Here is a 10,307-nt window from a genome sequence, read left to right on the forward strand (position 1 = left end):
CAACTCTATTAACCTTATTTCCTTAAAGGCCATCAGTCCAAATACAGGCTCATTTTGATGTCATAGGACTTTAGACTTCAAATTGTGAATTTGGGGAACACAGTTTAGCTCTTAATGTATGCTGTGTCTTGGCTGCTTCCTTGCATTCAGCCTGACTTGGAATTTGCCATTCTTTTACATTTCAACCAAACTGGCGTCAGGCCATCCAGTGCTATCACGGTGGTCCTTGATGTGCACTTTTTCAGTGACACTGAGTCAGCTGTCAGCTTCATGCCGGCCACAGGGATTTCCTCCTTTCTGAGTCATCTGCTCAGAACCTTTCCCTGTGGTGGGCAACCTCCCTTCCTGAAAGCTCCAACGATTTGCTCCTTTGCCAAATCTGGAATCTCCATAACCAGGGTATCAAAACTCGATTTAATATAAAAGGAAGAAAACAATCAGTGTCTTCATTTGAAGTCAAGAGAGTTCTCATAGTAAGTGTCTATGTACAAGGTCTCCAAACGGGGGAGAGATGGCATTCTGCAGGAACTCTCCCTCCTTGTCAGGGTCAGATCAAGCCTCAGTAGCTTAAAGGGAGTGTGGTGCCGCCCTCTAGAACTCAGAATCTTTAGATGGTTCAAAGGTTCTCAGTTCTTCTTTTTTTCTTCTTTACTTTAATCTTTATTGTTGAAAGATTACATATGTCCCCTTTTTCCCCCATTGACCCCTTCTAGCCTGCCCAAAGGTTCTCAGTTCTGACCTGAAGGAGCTTGAGCTGCCATTTGACATCCCTAAGTCTCTGTTTTCTCATCTCTATAATCAAGTTGTCGGTTGCGTACTCACAGGGACAATGCTCCTAATACAGACTATTCATACGGGAATATGTGCTGTTCCTCGGCTAACAAAATGCCCGAAGGGAATAATTGTATAATACTCCCCCACCCACTACACTCACATTGTACATATAAAGCTTGACATTTTTTCCTGGCTGGGCACTCCTGTCCCTCCACACACGTCCCTAAAGAACTGGGAGTTCCTGGTGAGATCCAGACCTTGATCCTTTCAGTGGCTCATGGTGATGTTGCTGACATTATGTCCCTTCTTGTTTCACTTAGTGTGAAGATGACATAAGCTTGTCCCTGATGAGGCTTGCACCTTGAGGGCCCTCCAGAAGGGATCACACGGAAGGGTCTTGTATTGTCTATGGTATCAGCCTTCCCATTTAGAACCATCATTTACATAGCTACCTACCTGCTCACCTGTCTGGCATTCAACACCACCCAACATCTCCTGGACCAGCTTTTCTTTTCTTTTTTTAATATATTTTATTGATTTTTTACAGAGAGGAAGGGAGAGGGACAGAAAGTCAGAAACATCGATGAGAAACATCAGCTGCCTCCTGCACACCTCCCACTGGGATGTGCCTGCAACCAAGGCACACGTCCCTGACTGGAATCGAACCCGGGACCCTTCAGTCCTCAGGCAGACGCTCTATCCACTGAGCCAAACCGGTCAGGGCTGGACCAGCTTTTCACTAGATGAGCACTGGCCACCTCCTCTGCCCACCTCCAGCTTGTGTCCTGAAAATATCTCCTCATCACTCTGAGCCTCAGGGTGCTTCTGTGAGAAGTGGAAATAAACCTTATATACTTTTGGTGGGATTAACTGGTAATTACCTGTGCCAGGACCTGCAGAATATACTGCTGGACCTGCATAGTCCTTCATCTTTATGCATTTCTATTCCCCGATGAAAAGCCCTCTGTCTTTTTCTTCAGCGGTCTGTGGCCATTTTGACTTTGGCAAAGCACATGGAAAAAGCAACCTGTCAAGAAGGTTGAGATGCCATCTCTTTGGTGTTGGGTTTTGTCCTATATGTGGCCAGATTATGGAAACTTGGGATCAGCAGAGAAGCCGCAGGCTCACTCAGATATTTGAGATAATTTTGGATGGAGTTCATTCATTCAATGATACATATGACACCTGCTACATGCGGGCACTTTGAGACATTTAGCATAACTCACTGAACAATCTCTGAACTTCAGTTTAGTCACAGAGTCAGACAGTCAGACTGGACATCATTTGAGGTCTCTTCCCCATATATTACAGATGGTATCCTCATAGCATTCTCTGCATCGGGAGGTATTTTCCAAATGCTAGACAGAATGATGGATCACAGGACAATATAAAAAAAATAAGTGATCTTCGAGTCCAGAAGAAGGGCCTCATGTTTCTACAGAAGGAGCAGCATCAGAATACATGTGAAGTGCCAGCATATATGCGTCTATGTAGTAGTCGCTGTTCCTGATAATGCTTTATAATCATTGCTATTCATTCAGTGCTTCATTTGACATGAAGAGTCTGATGCCAAGAAATCTCAAGCCCGTAAAACTCAATTTCAGATGATTCTAAGAAAAATAGTTCATTTTCAGTTTATCTACTTTTATTGTTGTTGTTGTTGTTGTTGTAAGTTCCTGAGTGTTGTAAGCTCTTTACATGTCAAACCTGAAACCAAAACTTGTCATTAATTAAGTTTTAAAAGGGATTGTGAAAGAATTTCAATCTGAAATGGAACTGGAGGCTATGAAATGGAGAAAGACGCTCATGCGCATGCTCTTAGAATGGAACTTGAGAAGTGAGAGACTGACTTCCTGGAAATGCCTGGTTTACAGATCACGAAGACTAACCCCCCGACCAAGGAACATCTGCCAAAAATTTCTCCCCACCTTCATACATTTACTGCTTGGCCTCTGCCTGGAATTCCTCCTCTTTGTACTCCTTGCCCATAAATACAGCCCACCCCAAAGCCTCAATGGATCCTCCTGTAGCTTGCTACCGCATGCATTTCTCAAATTGCAATTCCTCTGTTATTCCTGAATAAACCCAACTGTTGTTCATTCAAGCTTGCCTCAGTTTACCTCTTTATTTAGGTTGAACAGGATAATTGACCACAAAGGAATATATGTTTTCATGATTATAAGTTTGTTATGCTCATTACAAAAAAATAGAAAACAAACTCAATTGAGGATAAAAATAACATAAAAAGTAAACTCTCTGGTAATTTCTACTACTAAGATTTTTGTGAACTTCAATATTCATGCATATACATATTTCATTTTCATTTCCCCTCTAAGCTTATTTAATTTCTTAATTTTTTCTCACCATCAAAATATCATGAAGAATTATTCATAACATAATTCTAATGGATGGACCCTAAGCAGCTAGATGGTCCCTAATACCCACAGATATGGGTGATTTTCCCCAAGGAAGGTGAGTGAGCAATGAGAGAAGCAATCTACTATGAGTGGTTCTGTAGGGACCATTTGGGTGCCAGTAAGAACCCTCCTTGCCTGTGAGCCTAGTGGGGGGACAATGGAGCCAGAAAAGACACTGGGAAGGATGTGGAGGTCACAGAAGCTGAGGAAAGAAACAGAAATTAAATCTAAAGTGTGCTATACCTGTAGGGAGTGGTGGTGGCTCTAATTATAAAAATGTATGCATCTCTCTATGCACCATTTACCCTGGAGTCAGGGCATCATCGTTGGTTGCATGTGGGAAAAGAGGAGTGAACCCTCTTCCCCCACAGTTTAGTGCACATTTCTATGCGTGTCCTCTAAACTCCTTCCCATCCAGATTGTGGGGTGGGGTAGGGAGGCAGGTTCCTATTTTTAAGTAAAGGGTAGGGATAACAGGTACACAGGAGTTTGAAATATTCACTGTTGGGGGTGGTGAGTGAGGCCATACGGGTGTAACCTATAAGGATAAGGAGAGATTGTGAGGAAGGGGGAAAAGAGGTCTTTAATGAAGGGACAACTCACCCATTAGAGAGATGGTGGCTGGACCATCTCAGCTGGGATTCATTAAAAGGCAGAGTACCCACCTGGCAGACAGAAAATCCACCCTCCCAGCCACCAAGAGAGGCAAAAAAAAAGCTTTGCTCAAAACATTTTGAAATGTGAGGCCCCAATAAGAGTCTGAACTAAGGCCAGAAGCCTGCTGCCACAGAGCCCACTCAATGGGAAGAAGGAGACCCACACAGCCCCTCGCCAATGATGTAGACACTGACATCACAGAAGCTGGGAGAAAACATCCCAAGTACTTGGGTTGGGAACCTCATCATTTCAAAGATGGCAGGGAAAAGATACCTAGGTCTAAGGCTTTATAAGTCTTGGTCCACGTTCTCCCACGCTTGGATGTGAGGTTGGGGTGGGGAATGGCCCTTTTCATTACTAGGTGCTTGGGCTTCTGTAGCCTCCTAATGCTCACTGATGTGGGGTGGCCCAAGTCTGGTGGGTGTGACCCACACAGGTAGAGAAAGATAGGGTGAGGAGGAGATAGAATGAGGAAAAGGGAGGAATAAAAAAGGAGCATATTGGACCAGCTAAGATGGGGGAAAAAAAAAATAGCATCTCACCATTGAAGTAGAGACTATCCTGGACAAGGGTGAGTGGCCCAGTGGGGTCAGCTGGCTCAGCTCCCAGTACGGCCGTTCCCTGTCCAACTCAGGAACCATGGTTTCAGGGTGGTGGGTGCAGACAGCGTCCAGTCCAGTGGCTGTTCCATCCTTCTCAGGCCTGAGGAGGGTAGATGGGGAGGATGATCCTATGTAATAAAGAGCTAATATGCTAATTATACCGAACAGCAGAATGACCATTCGGACGACCTTCCAGACGAAGCTAGGGCTGTGAGGGGGGCTGCAAGGACTGAGCCCCTTGCACGAATTTCGTGCATCAGGCCTCTAGTAATAAATGAAATTCCTAGGGAAGGCTCCTGAGACGCCTGGGGCCAGGACAGGAAGGGGCCAGAGAAAATGAGGAGGCTGGCAAAGAGGTGAGAATCCAGATTAGATGCTCTGAGTGCACTGACTACAGGCCATGCTGAGACTGCGAGCAGAATCAATGGGTGAAAGCATTCTTGTTAAATTGAAGAAAACTTTATCTTCACGGCATGGGGATAGGACACGTGAAGAGCTGAAATTGGGATTAAACCAAGTGAAAAGGGGATGTTTGTCTTGAGAGAAATCCTGGGGACAGAATTGAAAACCTAAAGGCAATGCCCTCATTGATCAAACAAAGGGGAGGAAAAATACAGAAGGATGGCCAGGCTAGGGGCTGTCTCTAACATGCGGGTGCCTGGTTACCAAAGTTCTAACTTCTGTTTTGTTCAGTTACCAAGAAGGTGAGGTCACTTCTTGAAGGTTCTGTTACCTGGGCCTCTTCCTTTAATTAGACCCACCTGAGCTGCTTGCCCTTCTTGCCCATGTCATCTCCATAACTACACACAGGTACCCAAAGCAGCCCTTCCCACTGCTCCCCGGGAATGTAACCAGGGCCCCAGCTTTGAGGAGACAGAGCTGAGTTCAGACCTCTTTTTTCTGATCAGTTCTATGTCCTAAAAAAAGGCTGTCTGCCTCTCAGGGCTTCCCCAGTATCCCAGCCTGCACCGTGAAGATAATGCCAGGAACTATTTCCTAAAGTGAATGTCAGGTGTATCTGACACAAACCCTACAACACCTGAGGGCTGGTGTCACAGGTGCCTGATGCAAAAATTCAGAGATGGCAGAATTACAAAACGGAACTGGACGGAGCCTGGAATACCACTTAAAACGGGCCTGGTTTTCAGCCATGTGACCTGGTAAAAGTCACACCTTCCTTGGGCACATTTTAAGGCTTTCACCTTTAAAGGGTTGTCATTCATACCGTCTAACCTGCTATGGTCCCCTGTTACAGTTAGAATCAGACCTTGTGCCTCCTGTAACCCTACTTAGCTTCCACAATGGCTCCCAGTGGTCCCTGCCTCCTTGTATGCACATCTTTGTGTCACCACTAAGTGGTTAGCAACCAGCTTCCAAACAACAGAAAATAGCCAAAGTGATGTCATTTTGTCCCTAGTAATATTTGCCTGGGGGATGTGAGACTCAAGATGACAGAAAGATCCAGAGAAGGGCCTGGGGATCAGTAATCTAAGGGACAGTGGCTGTCCCAGGTGGAATGCTGGAAAGAGCTTGAAGCCAAAAAAAAAAAAAAAAGTCCTAGAGAAATGTGGGTAACTATTTGACATCAGTCTGGATACATCCAGATGCAATGCCATGTCAAGTTTCACTTACAAATTATGTCACTTCCCTCTTATTTACTTTGAGCTCGTTTCCTTTTTCTTTCCTGCTGTTTTAATTCCTTTCTCTCTCCCTGTCTCTAGCTCCCTCTCTCTTTTCTTTATATGTCATGTCTTTTTTTTTTTTTTTTTGCGGGGGGGGGGGGGGGGGGGTTAGGGTACTACAAGCATCTAGACGGTATGGGACAATATGCTGCTAATTATCCTACAATGCAGAGGACAGCCATCCACCACAAAACTATGGGACTAGAATGTCAATAGTGACCATACACCAAGAGCCCCCATGTCAGACAATGCCATGCCTTTGGGGTAAGAAAAGATGCTTGGTATAATTTCAGTCTTCTTGAACTTATTAAGGTTTGATGTGTGGTCTAGTATGTAACCTATTCTGGAAAATATTCCACGTGCACTTGAGAAAAATATGCAAGCTGCAGTTTTTGGATGAAATGCTGTATAAATGTCTATCAAATCAAACTGTTATACTATGGTAGTTAAGGCCATTATTTCATTATTCATTTTCTAAAACACAATATTTTTTAAAACAGCTGACTAATCATCTCATGCAACATTTAACTCTCAAAATGACCCACTAAGTCAAGTGCTTTTATCTTCATAGTTATTACAGATGACAAAATAAAGCCAAAAGGCCAGATCACTACTTCACAGTCAAATCACTTGTCTGTGGTATTTCAAGTTTTGAACATGGAACTGTCTGCCTCCCCAGCCCTCTACACACTCCAAAATTGTAGAAAGGAGACTCAAAAAGGTGGAGGGGAAGACGGGGAAAATAGTGAGCAGTAAAAACTCTCACCAGGTATTGTGCAACTTAGTCTGAGTAGCTGGACTTCCCAGAGAATGGCTGCATGTCCTCGGCATGGCACAGGTTGCTGATGGTAAAGTTGAGGGTGAAGGGCACCAGGCCAGGGCCAGCGGCTGCAGTGAGGGAGGAAAGGAGAGGCCATGCCCTGAGTCAGATTGGACCACTGGGGCAAAGGGTCACTGGCACACAACCCCTGCCTGCGCAGGGAGCCCCATCATCTTGGAGATACCAGAGAAAAAGTGTTCATGCCTTGGGCTTTTTACAGGTATCATTTTCTGTTCATCGGAGGCTGGACATGGAGTGGGGGTGGGAAGTGAAGGAGGTGGTATGCTTTATTTTATATGGTTTCCAATTATGACCACAGACAGAAACCAGAAGATGGTGTCATCAGGGTGTTACACAAATGAGCCCCTATGTTATTTATTTATTTATTTACAGCAGGCTGAGATCCATTAGCACAAAAGCCTTCAGGACTAAACTCAATTTTATGTGTCCAATTGTTTCACAAAAGAGCCCAAACAAATGTATATTAGCTATCTAGAGCCTGCCTGCTTTGCATAACCTGTAACTTTGAACCTAACATCTGATAGCTATACAAAGGATAAACCTTACTCTTAGTGATCCTTTGACCCGGCTCTGCAGGACTGGGACCTTAAAGATAGCCACGGTGGCTTAAAATGGTGATGAAAAAATGGCTGCTCTGGAGGCCAAAATCTGTCATCAAATTGAGTATTATTTTGGTGACTTCCATTTACCACAGGACAAATTTTTAAAGGAATAAATCAAAGTAGAAGAGGCTGTGTATCTTTGGAAATCATTTTAAAATTCCATAGGTTAAACCGTCTGACAACAGACTTTAGTGTAATAGTAGAAACATTGAGTAAATGAAAGACAGAACTCGTGAAAATAAGTGAAGATAAAACCAAAATCATATCTTCAAACAAACCCCTCCCTGAAGTGACTGATGAGTATTATAATGAAAACGTATCTGTTTATATTAAGGGTTCCCTACTGATGCAACCCTTGGTGATGTAAAAGAATGGTTAGAAGATAAAGGTCAAGTACTAAATATTCAGATGAGAAGAACATTGCACAAAGCATTTAAGGGATCAACATTTGCTGTGTTTGATAGCATTGAATCTGCTAAAAAGTTTATGGAGACCCCTGAACAAAAGAACAAAGACATAGATCTGCTAATATTTTCAAGAAAGATTATTTTGCAAAAAAAAAAAAAAAAACTTTGAAGAAAGCAAGCAAAATAAAGTGGAAGCTAAATTACTAGCTTTAAAAGAGCAAGAAGAAAAACAAAAGTTAGCAGAAAATGCTGAAATGAAACCTCTAGAAGAAAAGATTTGGCTGCTTGTTGAAATTTTGAGGGGACCTAGATGATCAAACCTGTAGAAATTTACACATCCTTTTCTCAAATCATGGTGAAATAAAATGGATAGACTTTGTCAGAGAAGCAAAAGAGGAAATAATTCTATTTAAAGAAAAAGCTAAGGAGGCACTGGATAAAACCAAAGATATAAATAATGGTAACCTACAAGTAAGGAACAAACAAGTGACATGGAAGTACTAGATAGAGACTTGGAAAAAGAAACATTGGAAAAACTCATAGAAGATCAACAAGAATCCCTAAACAAATGGAAGTCAAAAGTTCACAGATTTAAAGGAAAAGGAAAGGGAAATAAAGCTGCCCAGACTGGGTCTGCTAAAGGAAAAATATAGTTCCAGGGTAAGAAAACTAGATTTGATGGTGATGATGAACATGATGAAAATGGTGCATCTAGACCAATAAAAAGAGCTACAGAAGAATCAGACAAAGAAGAACCTGCATCAAAACAACAGAAAATGGTGCAGGAGACCAGCAGTTTAGTAAACAGATCTTTTTATTCGTTTTAATTAGTTTTTCAGCAGCTTTTGTCTTTGGAGGTTTTTTAAAAGAAAACCAAATTAGGTCCACTTCAATGTTTGCCTGTAAGAAAGGAAAATGTTTTGTTGTTTAGCTTGTTTTGTTTTGTTTTGTTATCCAAATAAGGACTTTTTTTTATGTACAGTTGTATGTTATTTCAGATTATTCAAATATCAAAAGAAAGATTCTTGTACTAAATTGCCTTTGTAATATGAGAGTGCATTAGTACAAACTAATAAAATATATACAATATTAAAAGGAAAAAAAGGATAATGCTTGTGGCTACAAAATGTTACACCCACTACTGTCCTTCAGGGCTATCTAAACCAGAGACTCTCCACTGGGCTGCTGAGTGACATTCCCTAGACACATAATCCTACCCCCCCCCCCCTCCGCCCGCCCCATACCCTCCTCTTCTGAGGGTTCTCTTACTTTTCTTCCCTTCTGACTAGTGATCCTCATGCCTTAACCTCTTGAAAGTGTCCTGCTCTGAGAAACGCCCCCTGCCCCATATGCAAACCTGTCAATGTTGCCCAATATAGCCTGTGTGTGCTACTGCCATCTAGTGGTCACATCTTTTTTTCTTGGATCAATCCAGAATTTCTTCAAAACCCATATTCTGGGTTTGCCTGGCATGAGAACAGGTAAGAAATGAGTAGTAAAAAACCAAAAGCTTGTCTTGGCTTGAGCCAGTTTTCTCCTCCTACTGGGACACCTTAGAGGACCCTCACAAACAGGCTAATTCTTCAATGCCTCATTTAGAATTTGTCACCAAATCATTCTTGAAAAAGAAAACAAAGTAGTAGGACTAACATTTCTTGATCTCAAAACGTTGCCCAAACTAAAGGGAATCAAGATAGTCTGGTACTGCCCAGCTGGTGTGGTTCAGTGGTTGGGCATCTTTCCATGCACCAAGAGGTCACCATTTCAGGGCATATGCCCGGGTTTTGGGCTCAATCCCCAGTAGGGGTCGTGCAGGAGGCAGCTGATCAATGTTGATGTTTCTCTCATCGATGTTTCTCTCTCTCCCTCTCCCTTCCTCTTTCTCTAAAAATCAATTTTAAAAATATAGTCTGATACAAGGATAGCTATACATATCTGTAAAATAGATAGATATTTGAGAAATAAACCCTTACATCTATGGTCAACTGATATTTGAAAAAGGTACCAAGAACGGGGAAAGAATATTATTTCCTAATTTTTTTCATAAATTGATGCTGGTCTAACTAGACAACCCATGTGATGTACTGTATACATCACACCATATACTGTGTTACGCAAAAGGATCAAAGACCTAAACATCAGACCAAACTACAACAGACTTAGATAAAACATAGGGAGAAATTCCTGATCTTGAGTTTGACAAAATTTTGTTAGACATGACACAAAGGTCAATAACAGAAAAAAAATTTGGTAATTTAGACTTCATCAAATTAATGACTTTATTGCTTCAAAGAACACCATCCAGAAACTGAAAACACCCATTGA

General features: G+C 42.3%; 1 pseudogene; it reads left to right on the plus strand.

Moving 5' to 3' along the window:
* Positions 1 to 6,370: 6,370 nt before the first annotated feature.
* LOC103301072 (lupus La protein homolog) lies at positions 6,371 to 8,855 on the plus strand (annotated as a pseudogene).
* The last annotated feature ends 1,452 nt before the right edge of the window (positions 8,856 to 10,307 follow it).

The sequence above is a fragment of the Eptesicus fuscus genome, chromosome 6, assembly GCF_027574615.1.
Source record: "Eptesicus fuscus isolate TK198812 chromosome 6, DD_ASM_mEF_20220401, whole genome shotgun sequence".
NCBI classification, from domain to species: Eukaryota; Metazoa; Chordata; class Mammalia; order Chiroptera; family Vespertilionidae; genus Eptesicus; species Eptesicus fuscus.